Source organism: Ambystoma mexicanum, chromosome 1p (genome assembly GCF_040938575.1).
Source record: "Ambystoma mexicanum isolate Mex_15411 chromosome 1p, UKY_AmexF1_1, whole genome shotgun sequence".
Taxonomy (NCBI): domain Eukaryota; kingdom Metazoa; phylum Chordata; class Amphibia; order Caudata; family Ambystomatidae; genus Ambystoma; species Ambystoma mexicanum.
In genome coordinates this window covers 84,370,996-84,394,397 of record NC_090921.1, presented here as the reverse complement: position 1 = coordinate 84,394,397, position 23,402 = coordinate 84,370,996, and the positions used below count along the sequence as shown (strand labels likewise).

At 44.4% G+C, this 23,402-nt stretch overlaps 1 protein-coding gene across 2 annotated transcripts in view; it reads left to right on the top strand.

Moving 5' to 3' along the window:
• The first annotated feature begins 12,232 nt into the window (after positions 1–12,232).
• KIF1C (kinesin family member 1C) overlaps positions 12,233–23,402 on the top strand; it is a 1,865,342-nt gene continuing 1,854,172 nt past the window's right edge. For both annotated transcript variants that reach the window (XM_069643618.1, XM_069643608.1), the window contains exon 1: positions 12,233–12,642. The gene's annotated coding sequence lies outside the window, so the exon portion shown is untranslated. The remainder of the gene's footprint in view (positions 12,643–23,402) is intronic.

The window sequence follows — 23,402 nt, the reverse complement described above, 5'->3', positions numbered from 1 at the left end:
TTTTCTGTTTACCGTCTGCGATTGTCACCGACAGGGGGTCGCAGTTTGCGTCTCATTTCTCGAAGGCATTGTCAACGGCCCTTCTGATGGATGAACGCATGTCCAGTTCCTACCACCCTCAGACAGACGGCCAGACGGAACGAGTCAACGGTACAATGGAACAATACTTACGGTGTTTAGCTTTACAGTACCAATCCACCTGGCTGGCGGTTCTGCCCACAGCCGAGTTTGCATACAATAACTCAGTACATTCTTCAACAGGGACTTCTCCGTTCTATGCTCTATATGGACAGCATCCTAGGTCCATTCCAGTGGACTTAGAGCCGTCCGGGGTGGTTCCTAGGGCAGACGATAAGTTGAAGGAATTGTCATCCTTACATTCCTCGATTAAAAGAAGTTTGGAGAAAGCGCAGATTCGTTCCAAACACTATGCAGACAAAAACAGACGTCTGTCTCCTCTCTATAAAGTGGATATGTCGGTCTGGTTATCCACTAAGAACCTGACAATGCCGGGAAAAAAGAAACTGCTACCACGTTTTGTGGGGCCGTACAAGATCGACAAGGTGTTGAATCCCTTGGCTATACGCTTGAACCTGCCCTCGCATTGGAGAGTGCATCTGGTGTTTCACGTCTCTTTAGTGAAGCCATTCATAGCCGGGACTCGGTTGCCTGTTCGGCCTGTGGCGCTTTCTGTGAAAGGTTCCGAGGAGTACGAAGTACAGGCGATACTGGACATGAGAATGCGGGCAGGAGTGCCACATTACCTTATTGATTGGAAAGGGTACGGTCCAGAAGACCGTTCCTGGGAACCACTTGCGAACATCCATGCTCCTGTTCTCCTACGCCGATTTCATGATTCCAGGGGGGTGGCGAGCCCTTTGGGGGGTGGCACTGTCATGCCTGTCAGATCCTCTCATGCTCATGCTCGGCACCCTGCACGTACAGCCCAGAGATCGGCCAGACCGTTTTATACTCAGTGGCGACTCTGGGGGAAGTTTTCTGGCAAACGCCTTCATTCCCGCTAATCCCTGTGAGACTTCTATCGCGCTTTTCTCTGCTGCCTACCTTCTGCCTTTCCCGAACGGACATTCCATACCGCGCATACCGCTTACCAATTATTCCACAGGTATGCGCGAGTATCACATGTTGGTACGTCATCGCGCTACTCACGCTCCCTCATCAGCTGACTCGCGCTACTCACGCGCCCTCATCAGCTGACTGGTACTTAAACGGAAACCTCCCGCGATACGGCGCTTCTGATCGTTGTTCTTTTGTCAGCGTTACGGAGCTCGGTATTCTACCACGCTTCCCAGCAGTTTCCAGACTGCTCTTCCTCTTGCTGTCAGCCGGACCCACGCTGCAATCTACGGCAGGAACTCCAGCTAACCCAAAGCCGCGGTCCTCTGGCTCCTTGCAGCAACTCATAGCGGCTCAGCTGGTCATTCTATTCTCCACGTCCAGAGTACCGGATCCTCTCCGTTCCTCCATCTTCTCCAGTTATCCTGTCTCCACAAGGGGGTGAATATAGGTTAGAACTGAGTCCTGTGTTACTCTGCAATCAGTTCCTATTCCCAGCCTCAAAGGGCCCTGCCAGTCCCTGCCTATCCTGGACCTTCTTGTTCCAGGAATTCCTTAGACTTATTTCCAACCGGATTTCCATCCATTTCAGCCTTCGTTGCTTTAAGGATAGTGCACTGAACTTATGGACGCTATCCGGTGTGCACCAACCTGTCACTAGTGCGGCCCTCGTTCCGTCCGGGTTAGTCAGCTTACTAACTTCCCTTTTCCTTTCGTTGGTTTTTGTTTTCGGATTTGGAATTCCTGGATTACAGTCCGCTGTCTTCTTTTCAGCAGACTGGTGATATCCTCTCCATATCTGGCCCTTTCCACTAATTACTCCCTCAGGCTGTTTTTATCTAGTCTGAGAGTGACATTAGTTGGAAGGTTTTCAATCATCTAATTCCTCTTAGAAGTCATCCGGAATACGTCATTGTGAGAAGCCCTCCGGGAACTCAACTTGTATCCTTTTTGTATACCTGAGTATCCTTTTTGGTGTTCCACTAGTGTTCTAATATCTGTAGCTGTAACAGCTGCCTGAAGTATTCACCCAGATGCAATATCTTTTTTCCGCTGGAATCAGCCGTCAAACATGCGTTTTGCTTCGAATCAATAAGTCGGATCACGGAGCTCAAAGGAATCGCAGCCTACTCCATGGCTGCTCGGCCACGCCCCCTCCATCCAATATGTATGTGCTATTTCTGAGACCTGTGCATTCCACGTGTTGCAACTTTGATCAACTGAAGCAATGGCAACTCAGCGAGGCAGACAGCCATTAGAGGTAGGACAAATGTCGCATTAATTAAGTGGTTAAAAACTAAAGTAATATTTTAGCTTAGTTCCCCCTTTCAGAAAATGCCTAAAATTCGACCTTAGTAAGAGGATGAACGCATGTGAATGCCAGTAACAGCATGAAAAAACATATGTTTCCATCATTACTGACTATATAATGAATTTCTTTATGCATACACCACACTACCAGCTATTCTCAATACAAGCTGCTGTAAAATACACCATCATACTTCGGTGAGTTTTTTTGGACATTTTGTAGGCCATTTTTCCAAGGATTTCGCGGAGGTAGATCCTCCCCGCACCCCCCTTGGGGGTGGTGGGCTTGCGCGCGCTCGCTACGTAATTCGCCCTGGGCAATTTACACCCCACCAGCTTTCAAACTCACCAGCCACCACTGAGCACAGCCACACAAAACCTACCTGGGTGCCCTGTGCACTTTATGACAGAATGCAAGAGCCAATACATTCATGTCCCGTAGGCAGGAAAGGCATACACAAACCTAAAATGCTTTCCTTTCGGTTTAAGAAACCTCAGCCTAAATCTAAAGTCTTCCTAAAGACGGCAAACAAAACCCCTAGTTTAAAAGACAGACTTGTCCTAGAAAACAAATGTTTGCAAGCACAGTTCTACACTCACTGGCTCTCTGCCCCCTTACATCACCACAGCTACCCAAAACTTACCTGGGTGCCTTGCGCAACTTAAGACACGCGTCCGATAATGCCCCCGGGGCCCATAGTTACAGGCCCAAGTGTAAACAAAAAAATGGCCGCCATGGAACAGGAAAAAAGGACTACGTGTTCCATGGTGGCCTGAAGAGATGAAAAAAAAGGAAGCGTTTGTTTCAATTTTCATTCGACGCGCCAGATACTAATTTCCAAAAAGCACTATAGCCCAGCAATCTGTGAGGTGATGGAAGTAGATTGGATTAGGCACATAGATGCTACATTGGGTGTTATCTCCGATGCGACGGCTCCCAGCGATGATACCATGGAGGTACAATGGGATTATCGTTTGGAGCAATTGGATATTATTGGAATAATAGGGACGTGCAAATCTTCTAGAACACTTGGACCGGATGGCACCTGTAATCAGTTACGAATTACCCAAATGTATGGGCAAGTGCCCTACATTGGCTCTTTACATTGATAGCCAGAACCCAGCAACTTCCAACTATGTGGAGGGAAAGCACTATCGTCCTCATTTATTAAAAAGGCTCAAGACTGGACCCTTGTAATTATCGGTTGTTGGCAAAGCTCGTGGCCCCCACAAACATCTTTGCCAAAGTCTTACTTGGTGAGTTAAACAACTGGATCTTGGAATCAACATCATTCTCTTGAATCAAACCAGTTTTAGGGGGGGTGCAAAACGGCTGACAATGGCCTGTCATTGATTGCCACCATTGAACAACAGGGTTTATATGGATATTGCCAGTTTATGTAGCCTTTGTGGACTATAGTGCAGCCTTTGACACTGTTGACAGAAGTAGACTGTGGATGAAGCTGTCTAAATGGAATATACCCTGGGGCTTTCTTGATAGGATCATGGCACTGCACAAGAACATAAATGTTAGAGTGAGAACGAACCAATTGGGGGGAATGACCAAGTGGATTGACACATGCTTTGACCTCAAACAGGGTTGTATACTTGCCCCTACACTGTTTTTTTTTTATTATTATTTATTATTGAATATAGTTGAAATTACATCAACTTTTTCAATTAATACAGTTCAGAAAATTCACAAGCATAAAATCTAGATAAAACAACTATATAAATTCATATTGTACAATCATCATCATTCTAGGTTCAAGGCCTGTAAAAAATTAATCGATGCAATTCTTATACTCATACATTCAGTAGCAGCCAAAGCGACCCATCTATTTTTTGGATCGAGTTGTGCAAAGTATGCAAAATGGTTAACAAAGTGCAATTTTCTTAGGGTACTAAGTGCCGGACATTCCAATATTAAGTGTTGAAGAGATTCTACAATCATAACATTTTTACAGAACCGACACCAGTTAAGGTCAGAGGCAATTTGTTTCCTTCTTGTTTTGACCTCGCGGGTGGGCCAGATGTTAAACCTTAACCGAAGAATAGCAGATCTTAAAGCAGCAGATGGTGCTAAACATAAATAGGACGCAATGTTTTTATAGCGTTTTGGACCAAAGATTATAGGGTCAAAGTCTTTATAAGTTAGACACAAAGTTCTGGTGTCAATCCAGTCCATCATGTACACCTTCTTCTTCGCAAGCTCTGGGTGAGCAATAAGAAGTTTAAGTGAAATGTCGGCATGTGCCATGATTGTTAGAATTTTCGTAGTCCAATATTTCGGAAACATTTCTGTAGAATTGATCAGGTAACTTGAAATGGTGGATAATGTGGAGTTACCATATGTTGATAGTAAACATTTGCGAAATAGGGCACATAAGCGCCAGTTATATAGTGCACTTAGAGAAATTAACCCCAATTTGTATCTTATTAACACTCCTGGAATACATTGAGGTAGATTTAAGATTGCACGCCAAAACTTGGCTTCTAATAGATTCAGAAACCCTAAGGGGACAATTAGTGTTTCCAGACCATAAAGGATGGTTGCTACAACATTCTGGTCCCAATAAATAATGGCTGCTTTGATGGAAAATTTACCATATTTAGAAATGATTACTCGTGTCTGACAAATTGCTGTGGTTAGCTTCTGCTTAATTTTATTTAGTTGCGAGTCTATCGTTGGGGTGCCCTCAAAGATCAGGCCCAAATAAACATAATTTGGTACCGTCTTTAAGGGTATCCCCTCAATCTGCCAGTTCATTAAGTGTTTGCGTGAGCCTTTAGGAACATATGCAACGATTTGTGTTTTACTCGTGTTTACTACAAGTTCATTTTCTTTGAAATAAGAGCATAGAGCTAGCAGGAGATTGTTTAAACCACTTGGGGTTTTTGATACCAACACAAGATCGTCTGCATACCACAATGCACAGATTTTTACATTGTTCAATTTAGGAGCATCAGCGATTACTCTCTGAAAAATTTCCTGTACATCGTTAATAAAAAAATTAAATAAAGCAGCTGCCAAGATGCACCCCTGTTTCAGCCCTCTAAACGTTAGGATAGGGGTTAGCCCCTCAGAGTTTAGCCTTACATAAACCTTGGTTTGTGAGTGGAGGGCAAAAATAATGTCAATAAGAGTAGATGGGCAATCCGCTTTGACTAACTTATCTATAAGTTTTGGTCTTGAGACCGAATCAAATGCGGAATGAAGATCTACAAACGCGAAATATGTGGCTTGCTTCTTATATATTGCTTGTTGTTTTATAGCATTTAAAGTAATTAAATTAATGCCCGTGCCCAGCCCTGCCACAAATCCAGTCTGTGCTGGGTCACGTTGATTTACTTTATTTGTCCAAGCATTAAAATCTCTTAGCACCAGTCTACAGAAAAGTTTTCCCGGTACGTCTAGTAACATTATTGGACGATAATTTTTCGGGTTCGTTCGATCACCTTTTTTATAGACTGGAATGATTACAGAAGAACGCCAAGATTGCGGAATATTTTTAGTTTGTAGTATCTGCTGGAACATATTACTCAAAATTAATGACCACTCTGTTATATTTTGTTTGAGCATTACATTAGTCAGCCCATCTAAGCCTGCCGCTCTAGATGATGAAGAGGCTTTGATGAAGGTTTGAATAGTCATTTTTGTATAGTGTAAAGACCAACTGTTTACAACATTACTATTGTGGATATAATGGCTCATCATGGGATCATTATACAAGGATGAAAAATGTGTAACCCACATCGATTCAGATACGCCGTTAAGCTGCACATGGGGTTGGAATGAGATGTTACATTTATTCAGGAGTTCCCATATTAGGGCTGAATTTTTACCACGGCAAGCTGATAGAAAACATTCACTATCTATTTGATACAAAGTAGCTCTCCTTGCTCGGACCCAGTTTCGATATCTCGAAGAAGCAGTTTTGACTGCCTTATTTCGATCAATTAATGGTAATTTCTGAGAAATTCTGATCTCTCTTCTGTAGACTTTCTTTCGTTCACACAGAGATAGATCAAAGCCATGAGCATGTCTTTTAACTGGTTTACTATGAGCAGGAAAAAGATTCGCGAAGGTGCTTAAAATTTCTATATAAGAATTGGGCTTGGGTGAGCTTTGATTTTTTAAAATTGCATCGTTCAAGGCTAGTAGTTTGTTAGCAGACCATTTAAATAGATTTCTGCCATTATTAACAGATAGAGTATGTTTATAATACACTGCAATTTTCGTGTGGTCGCCACTTTCTACCGCCCAATGTAAGGATAAGAGGTGATGGCCACTAGATGTTTGTTTGATTATCTCAAATTTGCTAGTGTTCGTAAATATGGAGTTCGATACGAAGATGTAATCGATGGTAGATTTATAGGAGCCTCTTTCCCAGGTATTCATAGGTGGAATATCACCTGTGATTGCACCATTTATCAACCTTAAACCATGATCTTCCATAAAGGAATTCCATCTTGCACCTTCTCGAATCCAATTCTTCTTATTAGAATAGAAACAAGAAAAGTTCAAATCACCCATTAACAATATTCCAGCAATATTAATTTGATTTGAGATAAGCTCAAAGATACAGGAAAGGGCATCATAAAAACTATCATCAGTAATGCCTACCGGGTTTCTATACAGATTAATAAGTGCATATGTCTGTGAGTTAAAGAGAATCTTAACCAATTGGATGAATTTATTTGGTGTTTGCCAGGGGAAGATTTTCAATCCCCTGCTAACTTTCACTGCTACTAACAACCCGGCTATGGGTCTACCTTTACCACCATGTGCTGCTGGCAGTAAACTAATCTCATGATCGTCCCATGTGGGAAGATTTAATAACCATGTTTCTTGTACGGCCACGATATCATAACTATTCAAACCATTATCTAAATTCCACTGCAAATGAGAGTAACCTCTAGTATTCCAACTAGCAAGAGAAAAAGTATTGGTGGAGATGGTTACTCGTGGTTGCGAACAGATATTGGGTCCTGCATTGGGATCTGATGATGAGTGATTGATGCAATAATTGCAGACACATGAGGGTTCGGAATTTATATCACCAATAGACTTATTTCCATCGATCTCCTTAGATTGCTGGCGTGCTGGGTCTTGGGTTAACAAGAAACCCAAATTAAACAATTCCATTCTGGCATTCCATAGTGTATTACGAACAATACCAGATTTTATCCAAAGCCTAACGATGGAAAGGTTCTTGTCACAAAGAAACTCAACTTGGTCCACATCTGATGAGGAAATAGCTTCTAGTCCCTCTATGTCTCCAAATATGTTGAAGACACTAGCACGACATAAATCATATTTTGGGAAGGACCCATCACGACATTTCAGGATCAGAGTATGATACTGGTTAAGTTTCTTTGAAAATGCAGCACTATCGTCGTTTATATAGCGTTTATTACTGCCGTTGTGCATATTCATGTTACACCTATTTCTATCTTTAGAATGATCTCGATGGTGCTGCATATTAGAAGAAAGAGGCATGGTTTTCATACAATTATCAGATCTGTTTTTGAAAACTCGAGCCTCATTTTGTGGGTTTTTATTAACATTATGTGTGTGAGGGGGCTGTTCAAAGGTATGTGGAGCTTCAGGTAGCACTTCAGATCTTCTATTAAGTAGATAGGAATCAACTGCATTTCTTAAAGCAGTTAAACGATCTTCTGCTTTCGCTATCGGAGCGATAGGAGGGGATACCTTAGGCGCACCTGTCGAAACGACCTCATTTTGGACCACTAGTTTCGTATGTGCATTCGAGCAAGATTGTGTTGTCGGTATGTTATCAGGTTTAGATGTTAAAAGAAAGACCAGCTCATTCAAAGGATCATAATTGGGGGCTGGATTGGGAACTTCTGATAGGATCCTGTGAAAGGGAGCAACATGAGAGGGAGGAGGGGTGTCTTGCAAAGCTCCATCAACACGTGTATTGCCGGTTATATCGACAAAATCATTATTAGGTATCTCATTGCTTAAAGCTGGCAAGGCAGCAGATCTATGAGGAAGAGATGTGGTAACATCTGACGAAAGAGATATCTGCGGTATTTTTTTTAACTCTGAAAGAGCTTTTTTATTTCTTTGTATAAGTTTAGATGATAACAATTTAATTTTTCTCTTATTTAACAAAGAACCTCCCACCTTTTGTGCATTTTGGATGGTGTCTCCACGTGATTGACTTGGTATAGATTGACCCGCAGTTCTCACAGGGGAATCAATACTAATCCAAGATTCATTAGGTTTTGCTGTGTCTTTTTCGTCAGTACATTCAATAGGCCGAATTATTTTAGTAAACATTGGTAAAGCCGGCGTAATTATTAGAGGATCTTGAATCATACTCTCTAAGTGTGATATACGCTGAAAAATAGATGGCCCTGAGTGTACATTTGAGCCTTGATAAGATGACCAGTTGGATTCGAGCTGTACAATCCTTTGTTCCAATTTTACTAAAGACAACTCTTTGGAACATTTAAGTGAGGTATCTTTCATCCAATCACTTATATGATTTAATTTGTCAGTTTGGATAGCTAGCTTCTGATCCAAAGAATTAAAAAGCTTAAATAAAGTAGCCATAGTAGTATTAATAGCCCCCAGAGTAACTTCTAATAAGACAGGGTTCGGTAAAGATTCAGTTAGTTGTCGTTTCTTATTAGAAGTTTGGCAACGACGAGGGGTAGGTTGCAAAAAAGAGATCTCCTCATCTTGTCTTGTTGAATCCATGGAACAAGCCTGTGCATAATTAGTCGTGATCGAAACTCTTGAACTTTCAAGGTCTCTACATTCGGGAGAATTTTGTGAGGAAGCAGAAAGAGACTTATTATTAGAGGCATGTCCCACGTCTTCAATAATTGCTGATGCTAATGTAACATTCTCCAATAGTGAAATTTGACATTTGTTTGTCATCACATTAGAGTCTAAGGATGACTCTTCTAATACAGTAGTGAAAATTCGCATAGGTTTAATAATTCTAATCGGCGAATGGGGTACAGTTAGTAGAGTTTGATCTGATACGGAAGAGCTCAAAGGAGGAGCAGAAGCCTCATTATTTGGGTTGGGAATTGATATAGGAATCAGATCATTCACATCGCCATTAGATAGTACAGGATCTGCACTAATCGATACTGAGGAAGTAGGCTTAGTCAAATTAGAAATCATTAAAACCTGTGGTTTTGTTACATAAAAATTGCGTATGTCATTTGGGTTTTTGTTAATTGGGGTTAAAATAATGTTTTTTTTTTGATGTACGAGTTCGACTTTTGCTTTTTTCCTGTGAAATGGGGAGGTTTTGGTTAATGGGGGTTTGAGGGAGCAACGCTAAATCCAGTGTATTAGGCATCATAGGTAATGTAGTAGTCATTGAGTCTCTAGTTATCTCTGATGGCATGCCTGTTCTTAAGGTGAACATAAAGTAAAATACACTTTCTTTCTTGAGAAAAACACTATGTAAACTTTAGGATTATAAAATGGCAACCTTAGCTGTTAATAGCTTTGATATCTAATAGATTCCTGAGTTTATCACAGTTTTTGGTTCAGAAGTATGGAATGAATGGTAACACTGCTTGCGTACAGTACCTTAGGTGGGCAATGCACTTTTATAACCATCCGCCGAACAGCCGCACAACAGCCGATGGACTTGACGCCACAGGGCTTATCGCCGCAAGGGTGGCTCGCAGCTGCTTTAATAGCAGAATGCAGTCACGTGTGCCGTCACGTGACCCACGCCGATCTGCCTCCTCCAGGAAGCGGGGATGATGGGAGGATATCGGCAAGAGCAACGGCTCGCAGTGCCGATTGGGGCAGGCAGAAGGGTTCCACACAGCACAAATAAAGCGATCCTTCGCTTTCAAACTCGATCCCTACACTGTTTAACCTATACCAGGCTGACTTGGGTGATGGAATTGTGAATTCCATCTCCATTCTGTGCAAGTTGAGCAGAGTGGGAGTACAGCGGCTTGCATATGCCGACGATCTGACTATGTTGGATCTTACACCTAGGGAGTTGCATGCTTCGCTAGATCAGTTATACGAATATGCAGTGAACAATTCACTGAAAATCAATATTAGCAAGACTAAGATTATGGTCTTCACCTCTAAAAACGACTCTGCTAAAGGACACAAGAAGCTGCGAGGGACAGCTAAGGGAGTGCCAATCGAGATGGTCAGCTCCTATGAATATCTTGGTGGTATAGTCGATCCTAGACCTCACGGTAAATTACAACTTAAACATGTCTAGCTTAGGACGTCACCGTATAGAGCAGGAGGGTACACTGCCGGAACTATTACATTATATTTATCTAAGGTGTTGTTGTCAATCATGGTTTGTGATTGAACTTTGGTGTCTAAAGATGCTACCTAAATTAGCATTATTGGAGAGATGCATACTGCGGAGATTCTTGCGCCTAAACAAGAACACACCAGCAAAGTTCATTCTGTTATGATAGAATATCACGCAAAATTGACCAGTCTTGTTTACGCATATATTGGAAAGTAATTAATGCATTACCTGGCACGCTGCAGTGGTGTGTTAGAGATGTACGTATTAGTAAGAGAGTTTTTATTAAAACAATTGTTATATTCACACTTGCAGATAATGCTGGATTGTGGATCACTAGATTTCCTAGTAACGTACTGATATTACCATGCTTAGGGTTTAAGAATAGGATGCGTACATTATACGAACACAGCAGAGAGCAAAATTTGGTGGACCTTGTGAGTAAATCTACTGCTGAACTGTTCATAACGCATATCCTTGAATATGGCCGTGTTCCATGGTATGTAAAGTATTTCCTTGGGAACCATCTAATTTAGTCTTAAGAGTCAAATTCAACAGTGTAAAGACCTACGAATTAATAGGAGCACATTCTCGAATCTTGAGGGGGACAAGATGTTGTTGATTATGGGATAACAACACAATAGAGACGGCGAAACATCTTATGTTGAATTGCTCGACTTTGAAAGCTGTAAGGAAGAAGTATTTACTTGCCTGGCTAAAGGTGAACAGGTCAGTAATAATGAAACATTGGAAATGTTCATATCTCGAAATGAAGCATGGCTCTTTTATTTAATGAAACTATGGAAAATAATTGAAGAAATGTTAACGATTATTCATGTTTGATAATTGTGAATAAGAAATAATCAAATTTGTCGAGAATGGTATTAAAGTTGACATGTTAAACTGTATAATAATAAAGAAATAAAAAAAGAAATGTTAAACAATTGATAGAGGATATCCTGGCTACAGTCCAGGGGTGGGCAAATGTATGGGGGTTATCCAGTCCTCCTTTGGGTGTGAACGTGTAAGCGTGTTCAATCGAAAGGAAAGGTTCTTCTAATTGGTATTTCAGGCCTTGCTATGGAGAATATTTCCCAAGCAGCCCGTGGCAGCTCAGTTAGTGCGTGTGATTGCTAACTGAAAGGTTGAGGGTTCGAACCCACCGCAAGGACATTTACTATACATGTAACATTGAGACATGTGTTATGAATTGCTGGGAAGCAGCTAGATGTGCCGGTGCATAAAGTCCCAATGGGAAATCTGACTGTCACCTGTACGTGGGCTAAGACAGGTGGACCAATTCTCGGCAAACTTAGACGTCTAGTCACATTTAACACATAAAGGGACGTGGGTCGGTGGGGTTATTGTTTGAGAGATGCAAACCCTCAGGTACAGGCATGAAACTGCTGCCATGTTTCCAGCACGACGACGACGCCACCCCTCACTCCCTCCCTGCCAGGTTGGACCCCTCAGGCCTCCTCGCCCTTTTATCACACCGCCGGAGGCCGTCCCCGCCGGCGGCGGCGTGCTGACGTAGCTACGCAGAGAGGAAAGGAGGGGGGCGGCGGCGGCGTGCGCCGGGCGGAGTAGCAGCTACAGCCGCTGGGGCGGAGGAGGAAAAAGTCCGATCCCGAAACTTTCCTGCCCAAACATTCGAACAAAACTTAGAACAAGAGCGAAATTAGTAAAGTACTCGGCCCCCACTGCCCCTTCGCGAAGTGCCCTCCTCCGCCCCCGAACGCTCGAGGCTGGCTCGCGCGCAGTCACCGGCCGGGAGACAACTGGTGCCTCGCGCCGCCTGTCAGTCTCGCGTGCCCCCCTGTCGCAGGGCAGGGGCTCGCGCGCACTTCCCAGGAGGCCGGGGCCGGGCGCACTTCCCAGGAGGCCGGGGCCGGGCGCCCCCGTTACTCCGTGCCTCCCGCACTTGGCCCGGATGGACGGCGCGCAGTTGACGGGACAGCGAGCACGGGAGGTGAGTGACCTGTCACTGTGACTGGCCGGGTTATGTTTGAAGTCAGAGGGTGGGGGGCTGAGGGAGAAGAGCTGCGTGTTTAGGAATGTTGGGGTGTGAGGCGAGGGCGCTGTTCTGAAGGCACTTTCCACTTGTCCGAAGTATGATGTAGGGCGTATGAGGGGATGCCGGAGGGAGCGGTGTGTGGCCAGGCGCTCAGCTGCCGGGGTGAGGGGCTGCTAGATGAACCGAAGGAAGGAAGGAGTGTGTGAGAGCTATAAGGGGAGCCTGGGGGGAGGGGAGGTTGAAACTGTGGTATGAGGATGTAATTGCGGAGTGTGTGGGAATGTCGGGCCTGGAGGAGATGTGCGTGAGGGGTTGTCTGGGATCTGTATTGTATGAGGAAGCGGTGTATGTGATGGAATGTTAGATGGAACAGTGTCTGAGGGTATGTGGTGTGTCTGAGGGGATGACTGCAGAGTCGGGGGGGGGCAGTGCATGACATCTTGCCGGAGGTCTGAGGAAGCTGTGTGTGTGTGAGGGCTTATTAGGGCTGTGTGTGAGGGCTTATTAATGGTGTCTTGGCTGTGTGAGGGGAGCTGTGTGTGAGGGTTTATCAGGGGTGCCTGGGCTGTGTGAGGGGAGCTGTGTGTGAGGGATTATCAGGTGTGAGGGAGCTGTGTGTGAGGGTTTATCAGGGGTGCCTGGGCTGTGTGAGGGGAGCTGTGTGTGAGGGTTTATCAGGGGTGCCTGGGCTGTGTGTGGAGGTGTGTGAGGGTTTATCAGGGGTGCCTGGGCTGTGTGTGGAGGTGTGCGTGTGTGAGGGTTTATTAGGGGTGCCTGGGCTGTGTGAGGGGAGCTGTGTGTGAGGGTTTATCAGGGGTGCCTGGGCTGTGTGAGGGGAGCTGTGTGTGAGGGTTTATCAGGGGTGCCTGGGCTGTGTGTGGAGGTGTGTGAGGGTTTATCAGGGGTGCCTGGGCTGTGTGTGGAGGTGTGCGTGTGTGAGGGTTTATTAGGGGTGCCTGGGCTGTGTGAGGGGAGCTGTGTGTGAGGGTTTATCAGGGGTGCCTGGGCTGTGTGAGGGGAGCTGTGTGTGAGGGTTTATCAGGGGTGCCTGGGCTGTGTGTGGAGGTGTGTGAGGGTTTATCAGGGGTGCCTGGGCTGTGTGTGGAGGTGTGCGTGTGTGAGGGTTTATTAGGGGTGCCTGTGCTGTGTGAGGAGGTGTGCGTGTGAGGGTTTATTAGGGGTGCCTATGCTGTGTGAGGAGGTGTGCGTGTGAGGGTTTATTAGGGGTGCCTGTGCTGTGTGAGGAGCTGTGTGTGAGGGTTTATTAGGGGAACTTGGGCTGTGTGAGGCGATGTCGGGTGTGAGTAGCTGTGTGTGAGGGCTTATTAGTGGTGTCTTGGCTGTGTGTGAGGGCTTATTAGTGGTGTCTTGGCTGTGTGTGAGGGCTTATTAGTGGTGTCTTGGCTGTGTGTGAGGGCTTATTAGTGGTGTCTTGGCTGTGTGTGAGGGCTTATTAGGGGTGCCTGGGCTGTGTGAGGGGAGCTGTGTGTGAGGGCTTATTAGTGGTGTCTTGGCTGTGTGTGAGGGTTTATTAGGGGTGCCTGGGCTGTGTAAGGGTTTATTAGGGGTGCCTGGGCTGTGTGAGGAGCTGTGTGTGAGGGTTTATTAGGGGTGCCTGGGCTGTGTGAGGAGGTGTGCGTGTGTGAGGGTTTATTAGGGGTGCCTGGGCTGTGTGAGGAGGTGTGCGTGTGTGAGGGTTTATTAGGGGTGCCTGGGCTGTGTGTGAGGGATTATTAGGGGTGTCTGGGCTGTGTGAGGCGATGTCGGGGGTGAGAGGAGCCGTGTGTGAGGGCTTATTAGGGGTGTCTGGGCTGTGAGGAGCTGTCTGTGAGGGCTTATTAGGGCTGTGTGAGGCTATGTCGAGGGTGAGAGGAGCCGTGTGTGAGGGCTTATTAGGGGTGTCTGGGCTGTGTGAGGTCTTATTAGGGGTGTCTGGGCTGTGTGAGGCGATGTCGAGGGTTAGAGGAGCGGTGTATGGGAGCGTGTCTGGTTTGAGGGAGTTGCGTATGAGGGAATAACTGCCGTCTGGGGGGAGCTGTGTAGGAGGAGATGGCTGGAGGGTCCGAGGGAGCTGTGCATCGGATTAGAGGTCGGGTATGAGGGGATGCCTGGCGTTTGGCAGGGGATTTGTCAGGGGTTAGAGGGAGCTGTGGGTTGTAAGAGTGTGAGGGAACGGTGTATGAGGCGAAAACAGGAGTGTATGAGAGCTGTGCACGAGGTGGGGTGACAGTGGTTTCGATCTGCGGGGTATGTTGCATGGTCCCAGGGATCCAAGTATGAGGGGATGACTGCAGGGTCCAAGGGAGCTGTGAGTAAGAGCATGGCCGGGTTCTGAGGGATGTGTGCGAGGAGATGTTGGGGGTGTTGCTATTTTAGTAAGTTGTGTATGGTAGAGGCTGCCCTGTGGGAGTGATTTGTATCGGAGGGCAGTCGCCAAGGATACCGGGGAGCTGTGCCTGGGGGCAGTGTGAGGGAGCTGTGTTGGAAAGAAACTTGCCATTGGTGCGTATGGGAGCTACGGAGCCTGGGAGAGTTTTCTTAAGGGGACTGTGCCCAGTTGAGTAACTTTGCTAAAAATGTTGGGGGTGGATGACCTCTAAATGAAAGGCCCCCCTGCCAAATGAGTAAAACAACATTGTGTAACAAAAGTGGGGGGGGGGGACAGCCCCCCCCTCTTAAAATTTCGTCTATGACTGTGTATGCTGCCGGCTGCCCTGATTGGGGGGAGCGGGGTCCGGCGAGACCTGCATGCGCAGGGGATGCGCCGGCTCGCCCCGGGTGGAGGCCGTGACTGGCCCAGGAATGCTGGGCAGGGAGCTGAGCTATGCCGGGCATGCTGCTGGATGCCTGGCCGGTCATGTGAGGCTGCGCAGGGAGCAACCTTCCGCAGCAACTGCCGAGAGCGGACATGTCGCTGACAGAGGCATGGATCTCTAGCAACCGAGCACAGGTGTTGGGTGGGATTGGCCCCTCAAAGGCAGGCCTTTCAAATGGAAGAAAGTGCCGCGCCCTAGTACCGAGGCCAGCATTTGCCATATCCCGGGGCAGGAGCAGTGGCATGTGTCCGAGGATGAGGGCTGTCCACTCAGCACCATGGACGCGCCGCCTATTGGCAGCCCACAGTAGAGGTATCCTCCCCAAAATGTGGAAGGCCTGCCAACATGTGCTGTATATAGCAAGATGAATCGGCACAGAACACTGGTGTTAAAACATGATCTCGGAGCGTGTGCTTTCCACAAATCATTCAGAACGGTTAGATTTGTGTATGTTTTCCAATCCTAACATTTATTTGATTTATTTTTTACAGCCTGTGGCATCTGGGTGTTAGTCACAATACATAAACCGCGATAGAGTGGAAAGGGCAAGTGCAATTGTTAGTTGAAGACGTATGTTTTCAGTTGAACACAGGGTAGGATGGTTCAGCACGCAGGTTGTGGAGTGGGGTTTTTCCATAGGGTAGCAGTACAGACTGGGAAGGTGGAGCCTCTGGCGGTTGTATCTTGGTGTAGTCGGGCGATGTTTTTAGGCAGAGCGCTGAGGTCTCGAAGGAGCCTGTCTTTTTCATCTTCCAGGTGAGGCATGTCAGTGCGTGGATGGATAGGAACCGGTGGGTGATGGAGAGAGTCTTGTATTTTAGTGTTTTGCTGTTCATTGTGTATATAAATAAAACTATGAAGAAGTGAATAGTCTATTTAGAATCGCATAGTCGCCTTTCCGTAACACCTTCAGAAGTTTCATCTTCTTTTGGTGTCATCCCCAGCCATTAATTAATGGTCAGATTTGCTAGAGTATGTATGTTTCTGCTTGACTGTCATGGAGCAAGCACGCAAGAAAACTGCATGATCAAAGGCCACCTACATCTAGTTTGAAAAGTGTGAAATACGTTTTTCTTCTAAAGGTAATGAAATTGGTGGGCTTTTAACTAATCTGGCGTTTGCTCCCGTGACACAGATTGCAGAGAACACTCATTCAAATTCAGCTGACCTGGCTTGCTCGTCTATGCGAGAAATCATTTTATATTGGACATGGTCATACATATGTAGTAATCTAGCAGACATACGTTATCCTGTGGTGATTCTAATTGAAAGGGTTGTCCTGTTGCTTGTCATAACCCCAAATGATTGTATGCCCAATTCATAATCCAATAAAGTCCTCCTGTTAAATCAAGACCTCTCGATTTTAATGGAGGATTTGATTGGAATATACAAATAATTGAAGAATGAATCACTAATGGGTTAGCACTCTCCTCTTGCCTAGCTCAGGCGGGTGGATCCACTGGTAGGACGTTGTATGTAGGAAGCCTGGACCTGTCCTCAGCTCTTGGATAGGTTGAGACTTTGGGGAAAGTTGGGTAAGTGGTGGATTGATCCTGGCTTGCTGCATATGCTAGTTACTATACACAGATAACGAGGTTAAAGTAAGACTAAACACAATTGGGGGTCTCTCTGGTATTTTTAAGGTAAAAAGGGGGGGTCTGGCAGGGCTGTGTTCAACACTGTTTAATCTGTATATTGATGATCTCTGAGAGGATGATCTGGGGTGGGGTAGCTATCCTCCCAGACTCGGACTAAAAGTAAATTGTATAGCCTACGCAGGCAACCTCTTTTTGCTCGATTTAACTCCAGCACGACTACATTGCTCCCTTGGGGGAATTGCCTCATATTTGAGCAGGAATAGTTGGGTTATTCACCCATCAAAATCTTTAACAATGGTTATAACTAATAAAGGTGTCAGAAACAGTAGTTTTGGACATTTTCATAATGAACGAATTAAAGAGGTTCACTACTTGTGCTACCTAGGACTGACTTCCTCAGTGAAAAATGCCCTGATAAGACAAGAGTAGAATGAAGCAATAGCACAGGCATAAATAGCACAGGCATACATCTGTCTGATGAGATCATTTAAGCTCAGGTTGTGCGCCTTGTATTGGAGGGCAAATACTGCTAGAAAACTGCTATTTGGAGCAAGAAGGCAATATTGTGCAGTACCAAGAGCCAGCCCCCAGTTTACCAGCCATGCTCGTGGAAAGAGGATATCAATATTCAGCACGCCTTACCTTCTCTCTACTTCCTTTTAGTTGGATTTTGGTATTGTATGGGACTGAGTTAATTCCATTCAATAAGAACACACATTGACATTATTGAAGGCCTCATATGCCGAAATGTTTATGGTGTACCAACATTTGTACCAAGTAACACCATAAAATTAGAACTTGAGTTACAATTGTGGTGGTCACAACATATCAAAAAAAGTATTACCCGAAACTGGAGGTGTGTATGGCAAGCCCTGGTCTTGGTTATGTTTTGGCTGAAATGCTGTGTTAATCTATATCTGCAGAACTTTTGAAACTCTGTAAAGAGTTCAAGGAAACAGCTGTTGTAAATGGAGAAGATTCGCTCTGGCTAGTGGAAAAAAGATTGGGCGGTGGGAAAAAATTGTGGACAGTGAAGATCTACTAAAACTGAAGCTGTATAGTAATAGATCCCTTTGGAGCATCACCAAGCCTAATACAACATTATACCTAATGACATTTCCATTGCAGGCAGATGGAGCTTGGTTTATGAAGTTTCAGTTAAGGTTAATATTTGTTATAGTGTATAGACTATAAGCAGTGGCTAAGAAACACCAGAGCTGCCCTGTACCAATCAAATGCAGAAAACATGATCAAGATCCTAACAAACAAAAAAAACTCGCAAATTTTGGACACTCATTAACAACACAAACCATCACCCCATTTCTCAAATGATAAACTCGGTCTCTGAAGATAGCTGGACCACCCACTTCTCGCAACTGTTAGAATCCCCTGCGCCCCCCACTGAGAGAACAAAACGATTTACTGATGCGACTTGGGTCGACCTCTCAGACAATGAAGATATAAAAAAAAGTAATCTCTAAACTGAAATTGTCACGAGCACCTGGTCCTGACGGTCTAGCAAACTCTGACCTAAAGCAACATCCTGACGCCTGGTCAACCGTCCTGAGCATGATATTCAAAGACTGCAAAGAACACAAGATAATCCCCATCTCTTGGACTCAAGCAGTCATTGTCCCAATCTTCAAAAAAGGCATCAGAGAAGATCCCTCCAACTATCGACCCATAGCATTGCTGGACGTCATTAGCAAAGTTTTTGGAACAATCCTGTTGACCCACTTCCAGAACTGGGCACGATCTTCGCCGGCCATGGACCCACTTCAAACGGGATTCCAGAAGAACGCAAGCACCGGTGCCAACATAATGATCCTAAACATTCTTAAAGAAAAAGTTTTGCTAGGTGCTCCACGAATCTTCCTTGCCTTTGTGGATCTATCTCAGGCCTTAGACAGAGTTGACAGGCAAAAACTGTGGAACAAACTGAAGAAGTGGAACTGCCCCAATGAAATACTCAAACCGATTATTGCCCTTCACTCCAACACCAGTGTGTCAGTTCGATTGAACCACCAAGGGTTACTCTCTAACCACATACCATCTCATCGCAGAGTTAAACCAGGGTGTCCATTGGCTCCAGCACTCTTCATCTCTTTCCTTGATGATTTCAAAGACTTGCAAGAGTCGATCAGATCATTTCCACCAAAAATCGGTAATACAAGGGTCATCAGACTTTTATATGCCGACGACCTAATCATTTTGGATCACACACAGGTGGGCCTTCAACGCCAACTCGACAACCTAGCCCACTACACAAAGGAGAATAATCTTGAGATCAATAAATCGAAAACAAAAATACTGATTCTCCAGAAGCAGGGGAACAAAAAGAAAGAGACCCTAAAATGGTATCTTAACCAGTCCGAAATCGTGTCAACATTCAAATACTTGGGAGTTGAAATTGACAGCTCGAAGAGAGGTGTGAGCATGCAGAAAACCCTGTGGACAAAGACCAAAAACCTAACTGCTCAACTGCGGGCAGTCGACAGAAAATACAGCAAATATAGCCTACTGCCGGCCATCCAGTACTATAAGTCTAAAGTAATTCCATCACTAACGTATGGCATGGACGCAAACCCTGTAATCCCCTCCACTCTATGGTCTAAATTGGAAGGCTTCATTTGGAAAGCAGTTTTAGGCCTACCTAAATCCACAGCCGTTGCAGCAATAAGACGTGAACTAGGTCTACTCTCCCTAGAGGCAGTGGTGGCCCAGAGTACCATCCAACTCTTCAGAAAAATCCAGAACCCAGAGAGCCTAGAAATATACCACATGATTGCTGTGGAAATCGTTAAAGGGACCAACAAATTTCTAAAACGACTGGGCCAATACTCAAAAGCTCACACTACAAGAAATATTGTGCTCTGAAGAACTAATCCAAAATCCATTAAGAATAAAAGCAAAAATGGAATGGCTCGACTGGATGAAAACCAACGAGAAAGCAGTCTCGAATAAACTTCTAGCCCACCTACCACCAGTCTTCAACAAACTCAAAGAGCCAATGGGATACTGCACAAAATAACTGTGTAAACGGCTAATGAAAACCCTACTGAAAGCTCGCTTAAACCTCCTACCGACCCAAGAAATCTTAGCAATTCGTACAGCGTCCGAAGAAAAATCATGTAGACTTTGTAAAGATCCACAATCTACATAATCAATCAGGCACCACTTGATGGTTTGCCCGACAGTAGACCGAGAAAGAAAAGCTTTCCTCGGCCCCCTGTTTATAACCTCTTAGGTCGTCGACGAAAACATTTGGTGGAATCGTCTTATTACAGGAGCCCAAACTAGATGGCTAATAGCAGCGACCAAACTTCTAACCATCGCCTTGGAGAAGGCCTCCCAAAACCTACAGGAGTAGCATACAGAAATAGCCATCTCAGCCAAAAGACGAGGATGATACCAGGACTATTCCTCTGCCTGAAGTCTTTTCTTTTTCTTTCTTTTGCAAAATCCTGTCCTCCTTGGTGTATGTCGAGAACGTTGAGAACGCATAGTAAAAACAGTAAACACTCCTCTTCAAGAACAAAACGTCTCTGTAAAAATCTAAACAGATTAAATGCAAATAATAAAAAAAAAAAAATATATATATATATATATGTAGAAGGTTTTAATTAACCAATTTGCACTTTTAACTTAAAAAAAAAGTTTCAGTTAAACTGCCTTGCCACACTGGAGGTCATTTGCTCATGATGGAATATTCCACGGGAATTAATATCTTGTAGATTCTGCACTGTAGGCTGTACAGAATCCCTTTTTCGTGTAGTTATGTAATGTGAGGAAACTGTAGTAGCTGCAAGAATAAAGCACTTGGGTCCCTTCATAAAAGCTGCAAAAATAAAGCACTTGGGTCCCTTCATAAATTCTACCTCAAGTAATTGCAACTGACCTGTGGAATAGGTTAATGAATGGTTTGTCGCAGTTTTTAGTACTTGCATTAGTGAGATTTGTAATGGTTATTTTTACAAAATTTAGAATGAAGGGGAAGAGATGTTAGAAGAAATGTGTAGCAATGTACAATGAGTTCCCATCCTCTTTTCATTTTTAAGACTTGATTGTAATCAGTTTTTCCATTGGTGTATGATTTCAGATGGTTTTTGTTCAGTTAAAGACGTGGTTCTTTTAATCATAGTTTTATGAAGATGTTTTTCTGTTCCTTTGTACGTTTTTGTGTAAGGTATGATTTGTACCATAAAGATAATAAAACAATCAACTGAAGTGTATGTTCATTTAAGTATACACATTAAATAGAATCTGGATGCAACTACAAGAGGTCTCAAAAGGTGCATTTGTCAACCCAAGTTTTTACACTTCATTGATCTTTGTAATGGCGATGATTTCACTTTGGGGGTGCATGCGTTTGCTGAGTTTGTTGTAAAATGGCTGCCCCTCGCTCTGCCTATGTCTTTTCGGTGTAACTGATTCCTTGTCTTTGTGGAGTTATACAATTTTACTGTCAATATTGCTGCATGAAGATGGTCTTCCTTGCACACAGTTCGTAACCTATGCTTCTACTGTTCTGGTCGAGCATATCTCATAAATGCACCTAAACTGGTAACCCTTGCTTCAGTCTGATTAGAGTACCTATAACTCTAAATTGTCCCCTTTTTAATCCTTGACTTCTCTGTTGAAAGCCCAGTTACTCTATACAGTAAGTTTGATTACTTGTCTACGGCATTGTCACAGTTTCATGCGCTGCTTGTGTTTTACTTTTTAAGGCAGTTTTCATCTAACAAACCAAAGCGATTAGTAAAATGAGATTTTTTCTTAGTTTCTTATTTGTACTTACATTTAAAATCGTGACACATATAAAGAAAATACGAATCATTTTGCTGCACTCAGCAAGCTAACAGATGAGTGAGGGGACGCGTGTGAACACATCCATAGGCTCGGAATTGTTTGTACGTGTGTACTACCTCTGTCTTGGATTTCTGTAGTTTTGAGACTTTATTGTGTTTTGTAGTTCTCTGTACAATGCAGAATACCTGTGGTCATACTAAACAAGACACCTTACTGTTGGGTGAGGTTTGCCTGCATTAGATGTAAATATGACTCCTAAGATGACACCCCCCCCCACCTCCGTTCCTGGTACATGACATGGTGTCTGCAACCTGTGACTCTCCAGATGATTTGGACTCGTGACTCCTATGAGCCCACAGCATTACATATGTTGACTAGGGTTAATGGTAGTAGTATGACTAGGGTTAATGGTAGTAGTAATCTGAAAGTCGAGAGACTTTCATATGACAGCAAATATATATATATGCGAGTGGAAAACCGCTGCAGCACCCCCGCCCCCAAACCCTCCTATATTATTTATTACCCAAAACCCACCCCCCACATATATTTGCGGTCAAAACAGCCACAAATAAATTTGGCCAAATCGGTCGCAGGCAAGTCAGCCCTGGTCAACTTGGGTAATATGTGGATATCGGCTACACCGCTCTGCACCGAGCCTCGGGCCACAACTAAAAGGAAAAACTCTGATCAGTGACCCCAATTGTTGCGCCCAGTATACAGTTCAATGTAATGTGCCCCAACAAACCGCAAAGTCTCTAGAAAAATATTCCACATCAACCTTGCTTCATTTAAGGGCTGGGAGGGCGGGAAAGTGCGTGGAGCAGCCCATTTCCTTTAAATGTACAATGTGTAACAGGCACACAAACAGTCTCGTGCCACCACCTAGGTCCCGGTCCCCAGCACGTTCGGTGCTGAGCGTTAAAGCCTAAAAATGCCATTGCGCTGCACGCCCCCGACCGCCCCCCGAACCTCCCTCATTGGCCCCCACTGCTCCAGCGTGCTGCCAGGGTTCGTTACAATATGTGGAACATTTGCCAGCAGTTGGCGGAAGCCCGGGTTATATGAAACTATTTCCTTGCATTACACGTGTCTTCAATATAACTTACTTCCTACTTTGGCGATAACCCATGCTTGAAGGACAGAACCCAGGGCACGTAGATTTTGCCTAGTGGATACAGGGGACCATTAAGCATCTTTCTTTAGTATATGACAATAACTGAAAATTACTTCAAAAAAGTTATAGGGAATTGGCTTTGGAAAACCTTTGGGACAATATTATGAATGGCCCAGATGCGGGTACAGTTTTGAATGCACTTGCATAGTGGACATTTATTGAAGTGGAACTAAATACGTTTGAATTCTGGACAATAAAGAAACACGTGTATATCTTTTTTTTTTTTAGTGTATGATATATAGAAGATGCTGTTAGCAATTTGATATGAGCTGTTTTTTGTATTAAAGATTATATTCAACCAAAAAGACATAGTATCCA